Source organism: Heterocephalus glaber, unplaced genomic scaffold, assembly GCF_053883595.1.
Source record: "Heterocephalus glaber isolate CG9 unplaced genomic scaffold, H.glaber_assembly_v1.0 deba00001523, whole genome shotgun sequence".
Classification (NCBI taxonomy): domain Eukaryota; kingdom Metazoa; phylum Chordata; class Mammalia; order Rodentia; family Bathyergidae; genus Heterocephalus; species Heterocephalus glaber.
Window position 1 is genome coordinate 15,984,178 of NW_028258327.1, and position 26,499 is coordinate 16,010,676.

Here is a 26,499-nt window from a genome sequence, read left to right on the forward strand (position 1 = left end):
AACTCTGGGGACCCTGATGTGCTGCCTGAATGTTTTGATCTCAGTCTAAATTTATGCAGTTTCTGTGCATCTAAAAATAAGTCTTCAAGAGAATGTATTACTTGATATATATTCAGAGAATGTAGAAGGAAAAGGAAGGAATTTTATCAAAAAAAGTTAGAAGTAAGTGAACCTGCAATGACCTTATACCCAAAAGACATAAAATCATGGGATCTAAAACCAGTAAATGAAACCTTAATACTCTAATATATTATCTCAATCCTAGACAATGTCTTAGAAGGTAGCATCCCCATGAACAATTCAATGATAAGGTAGGCCCCACCTGCCAAGGTAGCACTTTTATTTTTGGCCATTCCTAATTGTTCCATCATTCAATAATTGGTTTTAATTTAGCCATCTGAGACTGATAGCACAACTCTAATTCCTAAACCATGTTTTTTCATAGGATTTTGAAAAACACTATTTCCTCTCAGCTCTTGTTCAGAATGAATAATCAAGATTCTTCTGGAATTTTTTATTCTACATGGTTTCAAGTCTTGGAAACTTTGTGCTAGTATACTAGGATGATTCATTTACAAATAACTGAAATCCTATGAAAACTAGATAGATGAAGAAAATGAATTATACATGTACAGAAATGTTTCACAGAATAAACAATTTCAAATAGATTAACTTTTAGAGAGTCTTTACATTATAGTTTCCTTTAAAACTAGAATGCAAATAGCTTCAGTGATTCTAATTATTTCAAAGGAGAATTTTTCTATTATCTTTTCCCTTCTGCCCAGTTTATATCTACTAACTTATCAGTTTTCCACCATGCCAGTGCAGGTATATAGAGGTTGTTTTATAAGTAGAATCTTTCATTGTATGGATATAATGCTTCACAAGGGAGTGGGAACTATAAACACTAAATTTCTTGCCAAATAGAGATTGTTCTAAAGAATGAAAAATTATCATGTCCAAACTGGAGTAGGTCCAAGGAGAAACATTGTTAACATAGTTCAAGTTTGGGAAGCTACATCAAAATTACAACATGATTTTTCCTTACTACAACTTTCTTACCTTAGCTTCTTTTCACATAACATTTTTACTGCATCAAATCTCTTTGAGTTCTATTACAAATTTCTTATTTGTTTTAATTTAATTCAATATTATAATTGCTCATCCTTTCTTCCAAACTATTTTTTGCTATAATTACTTTTTTCTAATCTTGCATAAGTCATTGGAGAGACACTGTAAAATAGTGGTGAGATCATGTTCTCTAAATCAGACAGTCTTTAAGTCTTTAAGCAGTGATGCTACTACTTTTAAGATGAATTACCACAGGGAAATTAAGTTCTCAAATAATCCATCCACCCAATGAGAATACAATGATTAGTTTATCATCTGGTGCTGAAAATAAAGTGAGAGAACCTACGTTAAACAGGGGTAAGCTAATTAAGTAAGTAAAATGTAAAGTTACAAGGTAAAAAATCATGTTGTTCTAACATTTTTCATCAAGTATTCACAGATATCCTAAAATTTACCCATAAATACCAGCTGTTCATATGCACTCTTCACAAGTAATCATTTACATTCCCACATCAGAGTTTACTGACTAGGCAACTATCTGTGGATCCAAATAAATGGTTATGTTTACCCAGACCCTGAAGCAGCATACATCACTGCTAGAAACATGTTTGTTTTGGGGGAAGTGGGAGTGAGAGAGGTCCTGTAAATGTTGGTCAGATTTAAGAAAAAAACAAAATAGAGAAAGCATTTAAAGATCAGTGTATATCTTCGTGTTCTGACTTGGCATCATTAAACAAATGAACAGGTTGATTTGGAGAAACTCATGTTTCCTTAATTTTCCACATACAGAAATGCTGATCATAGAGCTATTACTCCATTTTTAAGGGATGCTCCATTTATTCACACAAGAAGATGTACCATTTCTTCTGCCTGCAGACAGTAGTATTACCACAGTGCTCCATATAAACACAGTTCATTAAAATGTTGAGGGTTGCATGTGGCTGCAAATATACACTATCTCTGCAGGGGAGGCCTGGTAGCAGCCATATTACTCTCATCATATAAATGTTACAGGAATCCACCAAGCAACACATACTGGAAAATCCCAGGCTGCTTGGAACATACAAGGTCACAGAGTCCAAAAAGTCAAAGTCTGTGAATACAAACTAGCAAAACATTAGAGATATCTGGATCTACCATACCAAAAAAGCATACAAAATATATGCATGTTCTCCACATCTGTATTAGTTAGAAATCTCTGGAGGAAAAGAATCAATAGAAAAAAAAGGTAGATATATTTTTCATATATATATATATATATATATATATACACAATTAGGATTTATTAGGGGAGGTTATAGGATCAGAGGTGAGATAGTTCACAATATGTGCATCCTCCAGCTGGAGGATCCTGTACCTGATCAGGAAAGAATCAGAAGCTGCAGAACAAGAGGAATGGAGGATGCAGCACTAGTCCAAAGTGGAAGACCTGGAAGCTCACTGGAGAGTCTTTGGTACAGATCTGGATTGGAAGCCTGAAGAAACTAGAGACCTGGATGTATATGTCCAAAGGTGATAGCAGCAAAGGACAGACCTGCTCAGGAAGGCAGGAGATCTTCAAAGTGCACACTTCCTCCTTTTTTCCCTTTTTCTTCCATCCAGGCTACAAGCCTGTTTGTTGGTGCCCCCCACAAACAGTTTCAGTCTTCCCCACTCAGTTTGCTGACCTATGTGTCAATCATCGGTAAATACATCAGAACCATGCTTCACTAACATGCTAAGCATTTCCTAATCCATTCATGTTGTCATATCATGAATAAGGGTCACAGTCTACCCCTTGTCAACTTGATACATCTCCTTAAACCATACTTAATTTTCAAATAAAATAGCAAGTTCTTAATTACATTTAACAAGATACAACTATCCTGTGTACAAACAGAAACGCACTAATTTCCTCCCCCAAACAGAAGGTAAAGTGTTTTTTGGGTAGTGCTTAATCTTCTCTTGACATTCCATAATTTAAATATTATAATATATATTTAACAATATTTAGGTACTGATATTAACTCAACCAAAATTATGTTATAAAAAACAAAGCTATTTTCTTAATATATGTATATATATGCACAAGCATATTAACAAAATAGGAAACAATTATTCATGACAATTGTAATCCTTATTTCTGTAACTGGTCATATGGTTATAGCTAGTATTAATAACTATCTTCTACTACCCATTCTGGATTTCCTTGGCTTCATCAAGTGCTTCAGGGGATTTTTGTTCTTAATCTGATGGGTCAACCCATACTCTCATTCCTGAAGGTTCTTGGCCATTTGTCCTCCTGCCTGGATTGAGTTTTTGTAGTTTTCCCTTCACCTGAATAAAAGGGTAAAGCAATACTAGAAGATGCATAAAGGAACTTCTGGACTCCAGACATATTCTTCCTCATCTTCATTGTGAAGCAGTAGTCCAGTTTCCCCCTGGTAATATGGATCAACCACCCCCCAACACTGTACCACCTTTTTAGTTTGTTGACTTGGAGGCATGAGGACCCCAAAAGGCATGAGAGGGAAGTCTTAGTTGTAGTTCAATGGGATCGTTGCTGTGGCTCCTGGTAGAAGCCTTCCCCCACTCTGGAACTAAGACTTCTAGGCAACCAGATCATGAGGCCACAGGAACAGACATCAAAAATTTTCTAATGTGCCATTAGGGGCAGTGATGTGTGATACTGTTCCCATTTCCACCTCTTGATTCTGGACTCCTGAATCCTGGCTGTGGGAGAAAGTACCATATAATGGATACTGATTCAGAGCATATAGAGTTTTCCGAAGAACCCTGCACCAGTCCTGGTAAGTATTGACACTTAGTTGGTGCTGTAGGAAGACACATCAATCTGTTTTTTCTGATATGAATCTTACTTGTACTTGTAGAAAATTTTGTGAATGATAGCATATCAGAGCTGAAAATGGTGTTTGAAAGGCTTACTTAGCATTATGCACTTCAATTCTGTCTGATCCAAATTCAACTAATAACTATCGAGTCTTTTAAAAGTCTATTCCTAAGCAAGCTTGTTTCATTTAATTCTTACCTTAAATCCATTACACAAATTGTTTTAATCTCCATTTAATAGATGAAACAGGAAAAACAAAACACTATCAAACTTTTCAGGTCAACAAAGGAATGTATACTGCCCAAGACCACAAAGATTTCTAGATTATTCATTTTGATAGTCACATGTTAAATTATATTAAATATGTATATGATATGCATATATATTTATATACATTCATGCACATAAAATACTTTACTTAATATTTTAAATATTAGGTTCAATGCAAATTTGTATATAAATAAAAATGCTGTATGTATATATGATTAATACTTATTGGTGTTAGCATTATTTTAAATTCTTATTATAGTACTAGGTAACTACATAAAATATTTTAAGATTTTTAGAATATATTAACATATATTGTTATATTAAATCCCCTTAATAACCTTGATTGTCAAGAATTCTGCTATACTTTTGGAGATGTGTACATTAATCAAAGTAGAGAATTCTACTATTTTCACACTTCACACAAGAAGAAACTAAGAACATAAGGCCTAAAATAACTTGCCCAAGTTGATAGCACAAATAAGCAGCAGGGCTAGGAAAGGTTCAGATCCAAATCTTCTAACTCCAAAGCAAGTATGTACTGCAATATACTTGTGAGTAGAGACTTGATATGTTATAAAATTTATACATTTAATCATCTTTTTCAGCCAACCTGTACTGTATCAGAAATCATCATAAGTCTGGAAAATAACTTCCAGGGTAAAGTGTACAAAATATTTAAAACTCAATGCTAGCTCGAGTCCTACCCTTTTCAGTTTCTTCTGCATAGATTTTATTCATGGGCTTTCTTTTCACAACAGAAAACAGTAACATTTTGAGTCAGATTAAGTGTCTTAATGTGAAACCAAAGTAGACTCATGTATCTCCTGATCAATAGGCTGCCTCTGCAAAAAGTAAGAAGATAAATATTTTTGTACACACTTTCTCTTACTATGTTCAAGAAAAAATTATTGCACAAACAGGCAACTGAAATCATGTTGCAGTAGAGATTTAGAATATTTCTATATTAACATTAAAATCTAATGCTATCTAATAGAGCTGGATTGCATTTACCTTATATTGCTAACAGAACCAGACACTAAAATACTGGAACCCATAATTACGTTTGCTAGTTCTTTTAGAAAAACTGGACAGCTTCTCTGTAAGGGAAAGTCAATTATTTAATCACTGTACAACCATAGCAAAACTTAAATATTGTAGAAAAATGTACATCAGACAAGAAGCCATATGTGTTGCGTCCATGGTCTGCATTGAGGTATTTTCATGAACAGATTATTTGAAAAAAATCATTTAGAGAAACATTCTAACATCAAAAAATATCAAATAACACTTAGATAAATACCTGTCCTGTGCTGGTATCTAAATGAGCAAGGGCAGTATAGCTGCACAAACTGTAAATTCCATAATCTGGCCATGGTCTGCTTGGAACTGCATTTATATTTTGATGGCAAATTCAGAGAGATAGAAGATATAGTTAGTACAAGCACGACTTTTCTAATAACCTTTGCTCTGCTCTAGGATTCCTGACTTTTATGGTAGTGTTAAGGTTTTATATTTTACAGAGTGAGATCATTTAAGAAATACTGTTATGCAGGCAATTAAGATTAAAGTCAACTTCGCCTTCACACTCCCTAGTAATATGCTTCTGTATCCAAAAGATAAGGACTTGAGAAATGGCTCACTGGGGCAGGCCAGTGGGCCTGGAGTCCAGGATTCTGTCTCCAACAGTGACAGCACAGGGTTTTCTACGGGATTGCGTGGCTACCCTCCATGACATTAGCCTGAAGAAGCAGGCAATGTATATTAAGAACACCCGATGACCTTTAAAACTCTGTTATGGATGTGACATCTAGTGACTTATCTAAATCCTTTGTGAACATATACATTTATTAGTTGTTGTGTTCACCAGCCTTGGAATGGGACTAAAATATCCTTTATTTAAGACCCAACTGTTTCACCTACAAGTTAAATTAATATGCAGAAATCATTCTACTTCTTATCACTTCAATTTGTTTATCTGGAAAAAGCAACTATAACTGTCCTGTCTACATAATCAGATTTTTAAGTTATTCTAAATAATATAATATAAAAATAATATAAAAAATTCAGCTATCCTCATCTAATACAGAAATAATATGCTAATTACCTTATAAAATCCCGTGCAAGGACCTGAGTTCTATTCCTGGTACAAAAAAAATAAAAGAGAGAGACCTTATAAAATCCTGAACCTTATTACAAGAGGCATGTTACTGAAAACTTTAGAGATATCATCAACATCTAAATTTGGGGTTCACACTAGGGCACCTCTTTCAGATAAGAACATTAAATAAAATGATACATATGTATACTTGGTACAACAGTTCTGGGACGCACTCTTGCATCTTTGTTTTGATTGCTTAAAATGAAAATAATTTGTTCAAGAACTATAATTAAATATCTACTATGTCCATATAACAACTTAAGTTTAAAAGAAGTAATCAAACTATACAGTGAACATTAACTTTAAAAAATTATTGCAGTACAAAAAACACATTGCCATTAATCCTTTTCAGGAGACACTCTTTGATTTGAACATGCTTATCCCATCATTTTTTTCCTTTCTGAAGCAATTCTGCAAATCCTTTCATGAATTTACAAGATGTGATCAAAAATACGGGGAATGCCATCCAACAGAAAGGCAAACTTGTAAAAACATGGTATATCCTCATCCACCTTTTTCACCAGATCTAGCACCATGTGATTTCTGGCTGTTCCCCAAAGGCAAAATGACTATAAAGGTAAATATTTTGACTATGAAATGTAAATTTTTTGGTTTTGGGCTTTTTTTTAATGTTTAAAACTGTCTCATTTATTATTTGGGCTATTTAGGCAGTATACTTACGTTGAAAATAGAAGTGAATTTTTCAATTGCTTTAAAAATAAATAGTAATTAATGAATTTACTGTTATACTCAAAACCGTCTATGTTTAAGGTGAGAATCTTTGCCAATAGAAAGGCACTGGTCCAAATTGTGAATGGTACTATGAAGAATTGCAATCTCTTTGTTTTTTTCTTCTTGAAGATGTTGAAGCTTCCTTCTGTAGGTACTCTGTGGGGAAATAGTAGCATCTGGACGTGGTTTTAATTTAGTCTGAACTCTTGCTAGTTTGGCATCAAACTCCAGCTGTAGTTTGATTATTTCATTTTGCTTTTCTTTTTCTTGAGTTATTAACTTTGCATTTAACTCTGAAATGTCCATCTCCTTTTTCTTTATTAGATCTTTGTGCTTTTCTTCATTTAATTCAACTTTTTTCTGCATAGCTTGATAAAGTTTGCTTATTTCTCTTATGTTCTTCCTCTTTGATTTTCATTTCATGTACGTTAGGCAATATTATTCTTATGTGCCTGTTTGTGAGATTTCATCTTTTCCCTTGTCATATCAGCATTTCTTTTTAGTTGTTCATTTTCACCCCTCAAATTGTGTTGATATTCAGTGGTCTGTTGTAGCCCTTTTATCATATCATGAAGAGCAGCACATTCTTTTTTAATTGAGGCTTCCTTTGTTTGCATTACTTTTAATAAACAGGTACTCTCTTCCAAATGAATTTCCAGTATGTTATTCTTTCCACTGGTTTCTATGATTTTCTTTTCTATCTGTGAACAATCCTTTATAAAGTTTGTCAATATTCACACTGCTAATCTTTTCTGTACATTCTTCGCTACTTTGATCCATGCTTGAATTGCTGTTGTTCCTGGTTCCTCAAAGTCTCCCTCACCTCAATTCTGAAATGTAAATGTTTTGAACCAGTTCAGGACATCAAGTCTTTCGGACAGTACATAGAGACATTCATGAAAAACAACTTCCAATACTGCTTCAGAAAAATGAAAAGAATGATGGAATAAGTGTGTTTTAAGTGAGAGACAGCATTGTAAGAAGGATCAGTGGCAATATGTCTTTTCCTGTAATAATTATTAAAATTTATACTTCACTGTATTTTAATCACTTTTGTTTACATTGTTTTACAAACCTATACATCTCATTTTAAAAAGAGAAGTTAATGTGATGTTTAAGATTCACAAAAGGTTCTTTTCTTCACTTGTTTATTTACCTTTTCAAGATTCCAACACTTAAGCAAATATAAATTTTTTATAAAGAAAAATTAAGAGTTATACCTCAAAAAGATATCTGAGAAAAATGTCTGTGAAAAAAAGAAAAACTAATAAAAAAGTAGAAAAATACTCCTCAAAGACCAATATATGATTCAATCAATTTCCAAATCACTAAGCAAAATTTCAAAAGTTTTAATATTTAACCAGTGAAAAGGTCTTTTGCCTTCTTTAAATTAGTTTCCAATTTGTAATTTTCCATCAGTTTTCCATATGTTATCCTTTCAGACATGTATGGACCTTTCAATTTTAATACCTTCTTCAGTTTTGCTAATACAGCTGCCAGGAGCATGTTGTAAGATATGAGGATGGGAAAGATCCTCAGTTTCAGTAACACCCTTCATAGTAAGATCATGAATTTGTAAAGATGGTATAGATTAATAGCCAGCTCTCCCAGATCATGTAAACTAAGACATGGGAAAAGGAGACAGTGAGAAATTGCAGATTAGTGTATTTTTAAAAGCTCAAAATACAGATTTAGGGAGAAGGGAAAATTAACAAGTTCTGAGAGAATGAAGCCTCTTCTCTTTCAAAGAAATCTGAAAAAATAAGCCTAGAAATTGCCCTCTTCACCTTTCCCTTTACCAAGATCATTGCTCTTTTGAGAGTCAAGCACAGTGTTTTGTTCCAAATGATCTACTCTATTTTATTAATGATCATTTGCTTCTGCTTGCACTGAAATATGCAAGAGGTAAAGTCCGGAAGACAACAGAAATTCTTCTGAATCATACACTGTACCTTCGGTGATTTAAATTCCCCTCTATTACACCATTCTGTGTGATGGGGACAACACATATGCGACAATTACATTCAGAACGTGCTCATTGTTTTATCAAATCTTATAATCTTTTGCCAGCAACATTTACTTTCATCATTTCAGTTTCCTCATTTATTTTAAGACCAAGTCACAAGAACAACCTTATCAGTTTTTAATTGCTCTGCCCAGTCTTTCAAATAATTGTAGTTGTTTTACATATGAATCAATTTTATTAACAGACATACAGTAATAATGGAAGAATCACTCCAGCTGGAGAAGCCTTAAGCTAAGCTCTCAGTAATCTGATTATTTGCAAATAATTGTTACTTAGATATTTTCTTATTACAGCTTAATTATGACTCAAATCAGTACAAACTGGGATGCACTTCCTGGGAAGGAAAAAAAATTGAGATCTGTCAGTACAAACAGGCCAAACTTTGATATTCATGTAGATCTTTCCTCAACATCTGCTAGTAAATGTGTTTCTAGACTGCATGATAGCTTTTACCTTCATCATTCAAAACTGCCATGAAATTTACATCCACTGAGAATTTATATCATTGACTCATTGCTATTACCATCCCATTACAATTTTAGTCTCTAATACCCTTTGGAAAATTAGAAATGTTTATAAAAACACATGTACAAATAAGACAGGGAGGCGTTTTCCTTTTTTACCTCAGAAGCTCTTTCACAGGTAGTCACCTTGAAATTATGCTGTGATAGTACAGCCAACTTTGAAAAACTGATCTTGATACAGAAGGTAAAATAAAGAGCTCTTGGGAGCCAAATCTGCATTTTTCCAAGAAATCTTTTCTGTAGTTTAAATGTGTTCAAACAAATCTTAAATGACAAATAAAGCAGTTTTTCCCTTTAAACTATGTAGAACCATCATATCATTATAATTAAATGTCACAGAGTAGCAAATAATTATCTTATTTAAATTAATATTTTGTTAATATAACAAAAGATCCAAAAGATCCATCGAGTATCAGTCTTGAATATGTGAACAGGATACCTGTGGTGCTATTGATATAATTAAACTTAAGGCCAGATTTTATTTTTGTGTCCCCACCCACCCCTGATACATCAAGTTTGAGAACTTGTATTTGATTACAGGTCACAGTCTATATGACTTCAGCTCTGCCTCAACTGATCCCAATGCAGAAAGTATTTCAGGTGAAAACCCCCCTACAGTTTCTTCTTGTCAAGAGTCATCAGAGTCAAATTTTTCCATGTGAGCAACCAAGGAAATTTATGATTAGCAACAGCTCCTGTCCTGCCATTGTCTTTCTCTTCCATCTTTTTCTTATTGCCTTGGCACATTCTTGTAATTACTCTGCTAAACATGAAAGTCTGTGTTCAACTGACCTATGAGATAAGGAGTACACTGAGCTTATAGCTCACTTGTGACAGTTTAAAAACTGCACTATTCCTACCTGTCAGAATATGATATTAACTTTGCAGGGCCATTGAAAAACCCAGTAATTATGGTGCAATATGAGATCATGCTGTCAAATATCTCTGTTTCTTCTCTCTTCATAATACTGGGGACGATTGACATCCAGTTCTGCTCAGGATAGTTTCTTTGCTTAGCAAGAACATACACTGCTAGGAAAAAAACAGAGTGTGGGAGTAAATTCCTACAGTTCCTTTAATTACCACCTCCCCTCTGACAGAGCCTACAACCTAGGGATGCTCAGGTTCTTCCAAGGTCATTCAGAGTAAATAAAGGGCAGTTATTTCATTTACATAAATGGACCTCATTAAAAATAAGATAGAAATGTTGCATATTGGTCTAGTCTTCTAACTTTGACCCTGTTCTATCAATTGAGACAAGTATCAGCAAATGATAACCAAAGGAAAATGAATAATAGTATTCTGTAGAACAGAAAAGTCACTTTATTGAGAGTTTGTATTAATCTATGGGGAGGAAATATGAGTCACATTCTTAAAAACATACACAAAGTATGCATTACAGATATAGGAAACAAGCAAGACTCCTTATAGACTAGAACAATGCTTCTCTCTCAACAGTCTTTAAAATCTATGTAGTGGGAAAAATTTTTTTTCATTCTCCCGCTGGACAAAAAAATATTCCATTGTCTCACAACTTTTTAAATTCACTTAAGCAACATAAAGTCTTATGGTTTAATTGCAGTTCAACTCCAATTCAGTTATCAAAACTACCTAGCTCTAAAATTAATCAAAATTCCAAATATGTTTCAAAGTTAAATCTTTTGTATTTCTTAATTAATGTGTATCAAGAAGTAAGTAGGGAAAATGGTTGTGTTCCTTCTCTCTTTTCTTGTGGTCTGCACCAATAATCATGGTATCTAATCATATCCCATTAGGCATAAAGGAAAAGGAGGATAAATAAAGGGAGAATAGTTCTTACCTGAGGTGTTTTTTTATATTGAGTCTGTGCTTCCCAGACCTGACATGTATTTAAAGTGATCAAGTTTGCTGGATGATTTGATTTTTTTTAAGAATACCTCACATCCTTTGATATAGTCAAAGCTGGATTCTCAGTTTGGTTTGTTATGACTCTGTAGAATTTTCTCTTCCTTCCTTCCTTCCTTCCTTCCTTTCTTTTTCTTTCTTTCTTTCTCCTTTCTTTTCCCTGGGGCTTCTTTGTTCCTATGGGCATCTTCTCATATAGAACTAAGGAAATGCCATACTACTTCTCTGTCTCTGTTTCCGTGTGTGTGTGTGTGTGTGTGTGTGTGTGTGTGTGTGTGTGTCTATGTTTGTGTTTATAGTGTGTGAGCCTAACATGGCCCACATTAATCCACAGATTAACTTGCTTACTATTACTTTAAATACACTCCAAGAGTATAGGCCAAGCTCTGTACAGCAGCAATGCTTATCATCATTACCAGCTTCAAGGAAATTAACCAGGACATGTCTTCCAAGAGGGAGTAAAATACCTATCTATTCTGATGGCTACATTTAGTAGATACTCCCTACATTCCTCTCACTAAATTTTGAGCTGTTGGAAGTGACATCATAGCTCTTGCCAAAGAAATCTTTCTCAAATCCTTGTCACTGATGTCTGTAACAGTCCTTTTACACTTTTGCTGTAGATATGTGGTTGTGTGTTAGAGGTCCCCAAAGCAACATTCAGGCTCAATGACTCACTAGAAGAATTCACAGGACTAAGAAATTTTCATAATCAGGGTTAGAGTATATTATAATAAAAAGATGCAGATCCAAATCAGAAAGAGAAAAGGTACAGAGACAAAGTCTAGGAGAGAGCAAATATACTGACAGCTCTGTTCTGACCTCACACTACTGAGGTGGACTGAGGCCAGAGTAATAGTTCAAGTGCCATCTTCAGAAGAGTGAGATTCAAGTAGCACTGGAGCCTCTTGAAGTTAGGACTTGAGGACAAGTGGTGATGGGTAAGTAGCTGGCCTCTGAGTCAAAAACAAGAAAGCTGAGAACTGACTGCTGAATTCAGTGAAAAGAAAATCATAAGCGACTTTAATTATTTCTAAAACATTTATAATAACATAAAAAACCCTCTCCCTGAGTGTGATTCAATGCTCAGTTACATACTGTGCCTTACAGAAAGCACACTGTTGTCATTGTAGGGTACAGATATGGAGGTAGAAAGAGAAAGGTTTAGGAGGGCTTCACATAAGTCAGTGTCTCAAGGGATCGGTTGGAATTAGAGTCTGAATGATGTAGAATAAATCTGCAACCACTAAGGAAATAAAATCAGTAGTTTAAAATCTACCCCTAAAGCTATAGCAATAAATCAGACCTAGTAGCTTTTATAGGTGAGTGTTACCAGTCTTCCAAGAACCGAATGCTCCCTACTCAATAAACACCATTCCAGAAAGCTGAAAAAGACCCCTCCATACGTATCATAATAGGAAAAAAAATAAACAAACTTCATTTCCTAAAGTAAATTCAGAAATTTGTAATAAATATGCTGCATAGTAAGCTATATTCATTAGTTTTAAAACCACAATAAAGCAGAATTTATCAATGAAATGGAAGAAAGTTTAATCACATGATACTCATCATGTTAATAAAGAGAACAAAAGGCTCAATTATATCAACAGATGTCTAATATTTTGATAAAATTCAATATCCTTTATGATTAAAAACAGCAAACTAAGAATAGAATGGAACTTCTTTAATCTAAAAAAAGGTTATTAAAAGCCTGCAGCAACTTTTATTCTTAAAGGCATATCATTTTCTGCATAAGTATGAGGATAAGCATAACTCTGGATGAAATCACCAAACAATTAGTTTTGTTTCACTATCATCTCTTGATGCTTTGCTTTTTGTTTGAAAATTTTAGATGTGATGTGCTGAGTTTAGATATTTTAAATTGAACTAGACATTTTAAATAGAATTATACTGAGTACATTTATTTGAGAATTATCTGTCCTGGTTGCCAAAATAGCCTAGCAAAGTCCCAAATAGGAATAGAAACTGTCTCCTCTTTTCCTGAATCTTCTATTAGCCCTGCAATAATGTTATATTGCAAAGTCTTTCAACATCTTTTATTAGATTTATTCTTGTGTATTTAGTTGTCTGCTATTTTAAATGGCATGTTTATTTAAATTCCATTTTTTATGTGCAGTTGCTGGGCATAAAAAACCATTGACTTTTTATATGCTGATTTGTTTCCATTAAGCTTCTAAGTTTCATTAATTCAAAAGTTCATCTTTACATTTTCTTATATTTTCTATGTAAGGAATTATACATCTGTGCAAAAGGAATGTTTTGTTTCTTTCTAACACATTTACTTCTTATTTGTTTTCCAGATCTTACTGCATTTATCGTAAAGTGTAGAGGAGAAACTGTGAATGATAGTAGTCAATATTTCTTGCTCCTCATTGTGCTGGATATTTCTCATTATTTTGGTCAACTGTCTCTTGTACCCTTTACTATGAGTAATTGTAGTGGGAGGAAGAGAGAGCAGGAATGAAGGTTAGGAATGTGTGCTGCTCCTTTATCCAGCTCTACCCCACTGCAGCATGAAACCTTGATTCCTCCAAAGATGCACCTTAGGCTGACATTGATGAGTCAGCTAATCATGAGCAAGCAGCAGAGGGAGTGAGCACCCTTGTATTCAGTGGCCATGCCAGTGGTACTGACACCTGCAAAATCAAGGCTGCAGTGCAGTAGTGACAGTCCAACAGGTAGCAGAGCCTCTATCACGTGACAGTGAGATGTTGGGACACATGTGGGAGCAGTGCAGAGTAGGAGCTTTTGGGGAAGTGGTGGCATTGTTCGGCCTGGCTGAGCCCAGAGCTTGTCTCTCAAAAGGACTCAAATTTTTTTCTTTTTTTAGTTTTCTGATAACTGTTCTTACAACTTACTTTAAGTAGCTATTGAAGTTCTACTAAAAACCTCAATGATGATAATATTTTAAAGAAATGGTTATTAACATCATGTAAGGTTGAAGGCAAGAATTTATCATTTCTTGGAAAATTCATTTTACTCCAAACATGATAATAAAATTTTTGTAGAGTTAAACATTCATCTCTGATGAATTTATAATTTTTATGCATCTTTTTCATGGCTCAGTTATTTTTCTCCTCAATATTTAAGTATAGTGCATTGCAAGAATTCCAACATTAAAATATCCTAAAATTCCTAGGAAAAGCTTTCATGGTGATGTTTTTGTTTTTGTTTTGTTTTACATTTGATTTTTGTTATACATGATCCGATACCATTTACTTTTGATATATTGTTAAATTATAAATTTTCTAGATTCATTCAGAGAGATTGACCTTTTTTTTTTCATTTTGTCTTAATTTAGCTTTGGTTATATTGCATCATAATAAAGTTGAAGATACTTTTCTCTTTCTCTGTTCTCCAAAATAGTTCATATAAAAATAACTTTTCCTGTAAGTGAATTATTATTAGCATGCAAAAGTCATCTTTTTTTTGGTACCGGGGATCAAACTCGGGTCCTTGCACTTGCGAGACAGGCGGCAGAACCACTGAGCCAAATCCCCGGCCCAAAATCATCATTTCTTAAAGAAAATTTCTTTCTGTTTCTTTAATGGTAATGATTGTATTCAAATGTTGTCTTTGGTGGGGGATACATTTAAAACATTGTAGATTTTTAAATTTTTTCTGTTCAATGTAAAGTATCAACTTATCCCAATAAAGTTGTTCAAAATATTTTAGTGATTTAAAAAATTGTTCCCTTAATTTCTTGATAACTTATGTGAATGATGACCTATTTTATTGTATTTTCAAAGAAAACAGATTTTGTTTTTCTATTTCTCTCACTTGCCCTTTATATCCTTTGATCTATCTATCTATCTATCTATCTATCTATCTATCAAAAAGGAGAACCAAAAATAGGTATTCACACTTCAGCATTTCACCATACTAATAAACAATGTCTGGAAGCTAATGGCCACCACTTTGACCATCTCTTGTAATTGTGGAGCCCAAAGGTAACTTGTATTAATCTCATGATGTCTTAATAAATTTAGTATTAAAATATTTATACAATTTTTTCTTTACCTGATGTATACATTTTTTGGCAGACTCTATGCATCTTATTTCTTTTCACATTTTTCATGAATAATGCACTATTTCATTATTATATTTGTGCTTTTACTGTTTGGTCAATAATTTTCTGTTTGTCTTTCTCTTCTGATATATTCATTTAGGGTTAAATTGCCCTCTGGACTTATATAGTTACTGAGGAATTTACTGGGCCTTGGAATGTAGACCTTTTGAAGTCAAGTTTCACCTTTCTACCTGGTTACTTACTAAATTGCCATAAATCTTCTTCAAAATATTCCCTTTCTTTTCAAACACACTTATCCCATCATTCTTACCATTTTTTGAAGCATTTCTGGAAGTCCTCTTTCATGAGTGTCTTTATGAGTTATGATCAAATATTTGGTGAATGCTGCTGCTGATTACCATCTGAGGAAAAAGGCAGGCTTGTAAAAACATTACAGTGTGTCCTCATCCACCTTATTCCCCAGATCAGGCACTGTGTGGCTTCTTGCTCTTCCCAAAAGTCATAATGACCATGTAAGGTAAACATTTTGAATGGATTCTAGCTGCACTGAGTCAGCCAGACAAGTACAACTAAATACATTCATGAAAGAAAATTTCAAGAAAAGCTTCCAAAAGTACTAAAAACAATGGGATAAATGTATTTTAAAGCAAGGGGAATATTTTGAGATGGATTAATGGCAATATGTCTTGATTGTAATAAGATGTTACTTACACATTCACTGTATTTTTATCATATCTCATACAATATGACTGTATAGATTTGTTTTTGCTTATTTATCTTGTATTTCAGTTTTCTATGGTGCTGAAAACTTCAGACTTTCTATTTGCTCTTTCTCAAACTTTTTTCATGAATATATTGCACCTTTATAGTCATTCCTCCATATTTTTAACCTTGCTTCTGAATATCTTCCTTTTCTCTTTTTTATGTATTGATTGCATCAGATATACATGTTAATCTACTAATTATGCAATTTTACTCAATTAGTGACATAAAATCTCCCTTGAGTTTTTAATTTTAGTTAATATATTTTATGTACCTTCACCCAAGCACGTGCTCTATTTCTTTTTTTTTTTAACTGCCAGAAGAGCTGTTTCCTTGTTTGACTGTTGTCTTTCTTTAGTTACGACTTCAATATCTTCTTTTTAAAAATATTTATAATTTATTCTAGAATTTTGGCCAACTATTTCAAGTTCCCAAATATCTTACAATCACATCCTCTTGATTGTTTCCTTCTCTGTTTTATAACTTTAGTTTTTAAATTACCAATAGGACATGATTTTTTCTCTCATGTGAGAAATTCACGAGGTCTATAACAGCTTTTCATTTACTTTTATGTTCCATCACAGAGTATTATCAGCTCCCACCAAATTTTACAGTGATTTTTAAGCCTGGAGTTTTCACAAATCACTTGGTTAATATTGTCATAACAAATGGAAGAAAGATCTAATTTCAAGCATAAATTTCTCAGAGAAGTTTTTTTCTCAAGTGTATTTTGGAGTCATAGTTCTTCCAGGGATCCCAAAAGATGAGGAACTCTTAGCTTGATTTCCCTGTCTTGCCAGCCCCAGAAGTCTCCTTCCTGTTTTAATGTGGGCACGAATAAACTTCATAAACTCTTGAATGAAAGTAAGAAGCAGCACATATATTGTATACATAAAGTTGAAACACATACAAAAATAATTTACACTGACAGACCTGCCATTTGAAAGGGAATAAAAAATAATTAAGGAAAAATAGAGGACATGAGAAAAGTTTCTGAGATGCTATTAATATTTTATTGCTAAACCTGGATAATGAGGATTTGTTAAAATGCAACAATCTCTATAAATGCCATTTATTAACTTTTACTATGTACCTCTTTGTTGAATAATAACAATTATGAAAACAAGCAAACACATGAACAAAGAATCATTGTTGGTCTGATATCTTCTTATAGCTCCAGCCATAACTGCATTCTCTATGTATAGGTTATATATCTCTATATTATCTAGGATGTATTGCTATAAGTTATCAAAGCTTATCTAAAATTTAACAATAATACAGTTTACTTTTTAAAGATAGTCCATTTTTTTCAGAAATATAAACTTGTTGAAATACAAATTCTTTTAACTTATCTCAAATATGGTTTGCGTATTTCATCAAAATTCATTCAAATGTTTATCTCACTCATTTTTCAAATCTCCTTTCACTGTCTCACTTGTAATTTTAGATCGAGAAATTATTCATGATGTGTCTGGACATGCACATTATCAAAAAAGAAGTCTTGGCAACGTTATCAAACAAATACATATCCTCAAACAGCATATGTGAGCAACAATAGAAGATTGGTCATGTAAATTTTGGTCTACAGTTAAAATGAATAATTAGATAGATATTAATAGGAGAATGTAGAACTATATTTAGTGACAGTATTTTGCATAATAGATTGTTGGAAAAGAAGACATAGAACATCTATTACATTAGTGGCATTTTATAAATTGGATAAAGATAAATATCAATGAAACATGGACAAAAGTGCCTACAATGGTGTGCATTTGAAAAATGATTTTTTTCATTCTGCATATTTATACCTCATAATTTTATATTTATTATGAAATATTTTTATAGCCAGTAGCTAAATGCTAATGTGTTGATTTATTTTTAAGAAAAAATTTTTACATAAGTATAATTAGAGCTAGAACACTAAAATGTAGTAATATAAACCCAATTTTTAGGGGCTATATGTACTATATTAATATCATGTTAATCAAACTCTAGTAATAAATCTATATTCTAGATTTCCATGACCAAATATGTATATATATGCAAGAATATAAGCTGTTTTTTTATTCCACTCTGCTGCACACGTGAATGAAAGATTATGACTATTCCATTGTTTCCAATTTAAATAAAGTATGTTGTGTCTTTCAATTGCTTTAAATTTTCCCACTGCTTGGGAATCTTGGAAATTAAGAATTGACTAACAATTTAGAAATTTTATGTGGTTAATCCCTGTGTCCTAATGTGTATTATTTTCTCTCCGGTTTTGTATAGATGAAGTAGTAAACTATAAACCAAAGTAATCCATTTCAGCCAGGATAGAAGGTGATTGAAAGTAGTCAGTTAAGAGAGGTAAAAGCTAGCCAGCATGAAGAATTAGATATTCTAATCATCAGAATTTTATTTAAGAAAAATCTATAAGACTAGATATATGGGAAATTTATTAAATCATTTTCTTAAGTGAAAGTGTCATGAGGACAAAAAGAAGAATAATCCTTTGTTATCTGTATAAACAAGGCTTATAACTATGGCTTTATGTAGCATATTTTTAGTGATTCCAAAGTAAAGTTTTTTAGGTTCCTAAATTACCTTCAGGTTCATGAAAGATCAAGGACAGTGGTTGCCTTAAGTCAAGTGTATGTATTACTTATTTATTATGGGTGGCTTTGCTGGAATTGTTCCTTGCATCCTTAGAACTATTTGTACTGCCTGTACTGGAGACCACTCAATACATAACAAAACTAAAATATATTTAAATTCTTCCAGTCCTGAGACTCTATGGTCTTTGAAAAATTAGAGGACATACTTCATTAATGCACATCAACACATAGTGCCATCGTTCTGAAAGGATGCACTGCTCTTCCTGTTCATGTGTACCTCTACATCTGTACACCTGTACTCTAGCGTGGCACAGGGGGTAGGCCATTCAAAGAAGAATGGCTCTCTAACATCTTGCTTATCTAGATTTCTTATACAAATCAGCAGCTCAGAATGAGGGTTCCTTAGTCCATAAAATGCCATAAGTTTTATCATCAGCTCACATGTGGCTCCAAAATGATGAAAGTGCCCACTTCTAAATAAACAATTTTATTTTTTATGCACTGAAATTGCTCTCTCGCATACAACTCCTATGTGCTTAATTTTTATGGTGCTTAGAATCTTTTGAAGTCACAGTGCTATGAACATGTGTAAATATTCATTGTTTCCAACATCCTTTAGTTCCATGTTGTCTTAAGTATAGCTATATAGAAAAGAAATTGAATAAGATTGTACCTAGAGCATATCCAAATAACATCTTCTCTCTTTTTTCTGCTGGTCTATAAAGTATATGCAAATAGAATTAGAAGATCTTGCAGCTTCTGGAAATATTTTCTTAAGGCTATTATCAAGGCAAATATCTTGAGCTTAAAATAGTACTTCTCTTCTTGAATGAATGGAATCCAGATATTGACTAGCCAATATCCTTACAGAAGTTATCAAATTTATAAGAATAATAAGAATAGAATCACAGTCAAGAAATCCAGAAAGAAATAATTTCTCTGTCATCAATATCTTGTGATTATAATGATAATCTACAAGAACAAACTTTTCTCAGTCTTTACACAGAATTTAAAAATAATGCATAGAAAATCTAAGAAAATGATAAATAAATGAATTTAATTTATCTTCTCTTAGAAAGCAAAGGAATAGAAAATTTTGCATTAATTATTTTCTTACCTTCTCAAATTGAGTTTAAGCTTTCTAACACACTTTAATAGTTTCTGTATTTCTTAATAGGCTTTTTTGAGAGAGTTACTTTCAGTAACAATTATTGCAATACATATATATCAGAAATTAAAGGTCAGTCTAATATCTTGGTTTCATGATGCATGTTACATCTGATCAGATTTCACTAATATTTTTTTAAATGTTATCTTTTGATTTCCAACTATACAACTTCCATACTCTGTAAGAGTATAAAGGAGATAGTATATGTGGATATTTTATCCCAGAGAATACAAGTGAGTGATTTAAATTCTCATCCCAAATATAAAATAGCAAGAGTTAATAAAACAAGGATTATTTTAATTGTGATTCATATAACACATTAAAAATTAGAAAATATTTGCAGATGACTTCTTAGGAGCAAATATAACACTTACGTAATTTTAACCACCTTTAGTATCACGGATACCTGTCAATAAATTTGATTAGCAGTTCTGCTTTCCACCACCTTTGTACTGCTCATAAATCATACTTCATGTTATGCTTGTTTCTAGATGTCTCCCGTAGCCTCAGGTGCTCATAGGTGGGGAGTATTGAAGGTGGCTGCTAAGGGGGTAGGAATATAGATTAAGAGTGTGATACTGGTATTAAGGGTGTGGATAATGGAGGCCCCACCATGGGTGGTGGTTGTGTGTGACATCAATCAATAGGCTTATCACCTGGATGGAATACAAAGGGAGAGAGGGAAGGCAGCCTTGTTGCTGGTGCTGCTGCTGCTGCTGCTGCTGCTGCTGCTGCTGCTGCTGCTGCTGCTGCTGCTGCTACTGCTGCTGCTGCTGCTGCTTGTTGCCTCTGCCCAATTATGCCATGGACTGCTTCTCTGTTAAGCCCCTTTGCCTTGCCAACCTGGCTTTGGAGCCAGCTGACTGTGGACTCAAATCTCTACAAACTGTGAGCTGAAATAAACCTTCCTTTAAATTTGGAGGCTGGATATTTTTCCTCAGCAATGAGAGAAGTGACTAATATACCTCATGTAGAGAAACTACAATACCCTTTATTACAGTTTACATTATTTTAATGTTATAACGATAAAAGTATTAGTAAGCAGAAGCACACATTTTTTGTGATTTATAATTTCTTGTTTATATGAAAAAGTTCCTTAAGGAAAAGTTGCATTTAAGAGTTTAGTATCACATATGGGATGTGACTGAAAGATGTGGTTTGTGTTTAAATTTTTCAAAATATTTTGAAAGTAAAAGACACAATGCCATTAATCCCTCTCAAAACATTCCTCACTTCATACACTCATACCCATTGTTCATGCCACTTTCTGAACCAGTTTTAGAAATCCTCTTTTATAATTAGTTGTGTTGTCTTGGCAGCTTCAATACTGAATGCACTGAAAACATTTAAAATCCATAGTTGCTTTGACCTTTGAGAAGAGCCAAAAGTTGCACAGTGCCAGAATTAATGAATAAGGTGGATGAGGATGCACTGTCATGTTTTCACTAGCTTACCTTTCCACTGGATAATACTCGGTAGCTGCATTCGCCATACAGTATTTTTAATCATACCTTGTAAAGACACTCACAAAAGAAGACTTCCAGAAATGCTTCAGAACTGCTTCAGAAAGTGGCAAGAAATTTGGGATAAGTGCATTCAAAGCAAAGGTGAGTAATTTGAGGAGGATTCATAGCATTGTGTTTTTTACTGTTAAATAAAGTAAATTTAAGCATTTACTGAATTTTCCAATCCCCCTTTGTATTTAAAGAAAAGCAAATAAATTGAGTATTTGAATTTAAACCATTTTACATTCACTTTTATTATGACCAATGCTATTTATGCAGAGGATGCGATTTATTCTCGTGTTTGTATAAAACAAACAATAAAATTTCCTAATTTCTTTCTCTTGCCTTTTCTCTTTTTCTTTTTATTCAACATGAAACCATTCAAAAAAGCTAATGGTTTCAGACACAGGACAGAATTATTTAGAGGCATAAAATCGCTAGACTCTATTGTAGTTGTAAGATTCTCCTCAGGTAATTATCATCTCTGAGACTCAATCTCTATCTTTAAATTTGGAATTATAACACTTCTGATGTGATTTTAAATAGATTGAAATAAACCTATAAATAATTGGAAAAAAAATCATGTTGAAAGCTAAAATAGAGTTAAAGTGTTTTGGAATTAAAGTTGCTAGATACATCAAAATACAGTATTTTGGAATAATTATTATGACATTTTAACTTATTACTGGTAGATAATAAATCATTTAGTATGCTAGTAACTAAAACTACTAATTATGCTAAGTAAACAGTATCTTGATATATTTCAGTATTTTGTTCCTGGTAACTCATTTAACATGGATAGTCTCTCTTTCTTACCACTTGATGCATTGCCAGCATTTTCTTTAATCTTATCGGATCTCTTTGATTTAATTGAGAAGTCACTCTAGAAGAATGTCATTTTCTTGCATCTCTTCAACAAAGTAATATAATTAAGATATGCAAAACAGAGAAGATTCCCAGAGTGCCAGGCAAGAGTGAAGGCCTATGAAATCCCAAAATTAGAATTGCTGTAGTCAACATAAATAATTGACATTTAGATGACCTAATTAAAACAAATTACATCTCTATGGGGGAAAGTTATGATTTTAAGCACAGAATATTCTTGATAAATAACAGGTAAAATATTTGAAATAAGAGTATTTCACATTTCCTATGAAATCATGTAAAATTGGAATTCATTCTTGACAAAATAATTATAAATGGGCAAACTTGAAAATATATGAGATGTAGAATACTGTTGATCAAGGTGAAATGGCATAGTAAACTGATAATTTGAGAGACAAATGATCCTGGCTTAGATCATATCTATAAAAATTTCTTAATTTCTCTGTGCCTCAGTGTGATGTCTACAAAATGGAGAGCTTCTGGGGCTGTTATGAAGATAAATAATTTAACAAAGAAAAAATACCTAGAAATGTTTTCTAATTTGTGGTACTTTTCCAATTTTTTGCATACTCAAGTATCTTAGTAATAAAAACAAAATTGGAAACATTATGAAAATATAAAACAAAAAAATTATCTTAATATTATTTTATGTAATTTAGTTTCAAATATTTTAAGAAAAAATGTTTTCATATGAAAATTACATTCTTATTCCAGAAGGACTTCATTAGGCTTTCTTCTCATGAAGCAATAAATAAATATCTATGCAAAGTCCCTCATACATTCAGAAATGCGATTCCATTTTGGGAATGTATCAGTTGTGCCCTAATGCTCTAAAAGCTTTGAAGTTTGCTCATTGTATCAAATCACCTTTAATAAAGAATCAGAATTATAGATGTTGACACCACAGAGAAAAATCTCTTTATAACTAATTTAGTACCTTGAATAAAACACCCACTTATATTAATGGACCAAAAGCTACAATATCTCTTGAGAAGTGGACTTTTGTAACAGAAAAAAAGCATACCAATAAAACTTCATAAAAATATCAAAATTCTATTTCAAATGCTCACTATGAAAGCACGTTTGGGTGATACATAATCTATGAAATGATGAATTAAAATGATTATCTCTTCAAACACTTTCTATCAGGTATTTCCAAATATTACCTTGCTTCTTTTTTTTTTTTTTGTCTTAAATTATTTTATTGGTACATTGTAGGTATACACCACAATTACATTTCTCACTGGGAATTGTACCTTCATATAATGCATCTTGGTTCTTATTTTTTCCCCATTCCTAGTCCTCCCATCATGCCCTCCACCCTTCCCTATTTACAAAGACTTTATTTCCGTTTTTTCCATTACTCATCATTATTACCTTTCCCTTCTTTCCTTTCCCCTGTGCCTCCCACTACCCCTACCCCTTTGGACCTTTTATTCCTATTTTGCATTATCGATTATTCATTCTAATAATTGGTACATTTTAGGTATACAATATAGTGACATTCATCATTAGAAATTTGCGCCTTTACATAGTCTCTCTTGGTTCTTATTTTTCAACCTTGCCCAGGCCTCCCTTCAACCACTCCAGTCCTCCCTAATTACAAAGATTTTGTTCCTATTTTTCCATTTTCTCATATTAATCACATTCCCTTCTATCATTTCCCCTAGCCCTCTCACTTTCTTCCCCTTTGCCCCTTTTCTTCCTATTTCACATGACCTATTATACACTTCGTCCTTATTTACACTTTAATTTCTCACATCAGAGAAACTATTCAGTATTTACACATGTGTGTCCTCTTTATTTCACTTAAGAGTATTGCTTCAATGTGCATCCACTTAGCTATAAAAGTCTCTAATTTCTCATTTTTTATGGCTGAGTAGTACTCCATTTTATTTTTAAAAAACCACATTTTCTTTATCCAGTCTCCAGTTGATGGGCATTTGGGCTGTTTCCAAGTTTTAGCTATTACAAACTGCGCTGTTATGAACATGGGTGCACATATATCACTGTGGTATGATTCTTTGGGGAAGATCCCAGCAGTGGAATAGTGGGGTCAAATGGAATTTCCAGTCCTAGTTCTTTGAGGTATCTCCATACTGATTTCCACAGTGCTTGCACCAGTGTACACTCCCACCAGCAGTGGAGCAGGGTTCCTCTTTCCCCACAGCCCCACCAGCATTTGTTATTGGCTAATTTCATGATAGCAGCCATTCTTTCTGGAGTGAAGTGGAATCTCAGCCTTGTTTTCATTTGCATCTCTCGAATGACCAGTGATGTTGAATATTTTTTCATGTATTTATTTGCTATTTCTACTTCTTTGTCTGAGAAATGGCTGTTCATTTCAGATGTCCATTTTTGCACTGGGTCTTTAAATTTGGGAGGGCTGATCTTTTTAAGTTCTTTATAGATTCAAGACAGTAGACTTTTGTCTGAGGAAGAGCAGGTGAAGACTTTTTCCCACATTATGGGTTGTCTCTTCATACTGCTGGTGGTTTCTCTTGCTGTGCAGAAGCCTTTTAATAAGAAGAGATCCTATTTATTGACTGTTTGTGCTAGTTCACAGGCAACTGAGGTTTTCTTCATAAAATCTTTTCCTACACTGATGTCTTCAAGGGTTCTACCTAACCTCTGTTCCAACTGGTGCAGAGTTTCTATTTTAATATTTAGATCTTTAATCCATTTTGATTTTAGTTTAGTGCATGGTGAGAGATACAGGTCTAGTTTTAATCTTTGGCAAGTTGAAGCCCAATTTTTCCAGCACCATTTATTAAAGAGGCTATCTTTCCTCCAGTGAGGGTGTTTGGCTCCTTTGTCGAAGATGAGATGGCTGACTGTGTCTGGCATTGTTTCTGCATCTTCTAATCTGTTCCCCTGGTCCTCAAGTCTGTTTCATTGCCAGTGCCATGCTGTTTTTATCACAGTAGCTTTGTAGTAGAGTTGCAGGCTGGGGATTGTGATACCCCCTGCCATGTCTCTGTTACTAGAATTGCTTTTGCTATTCTGGGTCTCTTCTTGCTACAAATGAATTTTAGGATTGTTTTCTCAAGGTCTATGAAGTATGCTGCTGGGATCTCAATTGGAATTGCATTAGATCTATATAGCAGTTTTGGAAGTATGGCCATTTTCACTATATTAATCCTTCCTACCCAGGAGCAGGGGATGTTTGTCCATTTTCTGATATCATCTTCAATCTCTCTGTTCAGAGTGCCATAGTTTTCAAAGAAGAGGTCTTTGATTTCTTTCGTTAGGATGATTCCTAGGTATTTCAGTTTTTTGGATGCTATTGTGAAAGGAATTATTTGCCCTATTTCTCTCTCAGTGAGTCTGTCATTGGTGTAGAGAAAAGCTATTGATTTTTGTGTGTTGACCTTGTAAACAGCTACTTGAATGAATTTGGTTATTAAGTCTAGAAGACTTTTGGTGAAGTTCTTGGGGTCTTCTATATAGAGTATCATGTCATCTGCAAATAATGACAATTTGACTTCTTCATTACCTATCTGTATTCCTTTTATTTCTTTCTCTTTTCTAATTGCCGTGGCTAATGTTTCCAGAACTATATTGAACAAGAGTGGTGATAGTGGACATCCTTGTCTTGTTCCTGATTTTAGTGTGAAGGATTTCAGTTTTTGACCATTTAGTATGATATTGGCTGTTGGTTTTTCATAGATGGCTTCTATCAGTTTGAGGTAGAGACCATCTATTCCAATTTTTTGGAGGGTTTTTATCATAAATGCATGTTGGATTTTATCAAATGCTTTTTCTGCATCTATGGAGATAATCATATGGTTTTTGTCCTTGGCGCTATTGATATAGTGTGTTACATTAATTGATTTTTGTATATTGAACCATCCCTGCATCCCTGGGATGATTCCCACTTGATCAGGGTGTATGATCTTCTTGATGATCTTCTGCATTCTGTTTGCCAGTATTGTATTAAGGATTTTTGCATCTATGTTCATTAGTGAGATTGACCTATAATTCTCTTTTTCAGTTGAATCTTTCTCTGCTTTGGGAATCAAGGTGATGCTTGCTT

The 26,499-nt window shown here is 33.4% G+C and overlaps 1 pseudogene; it reads right to left on the minus strand.

Annotated features, from left to right (window-relative positions):
• Positions 1-7,079: 7,079 nt before the first annotated feature.
• Positions 7,080-8,174, minus strand: LOC106010692 (coiled-coil domain-containing protein 152 pseudogene; annotated as a pseudogene).
• Between the last annotated feature and the right edge of the window lie 18,325 nt (positions 8,175-26,499).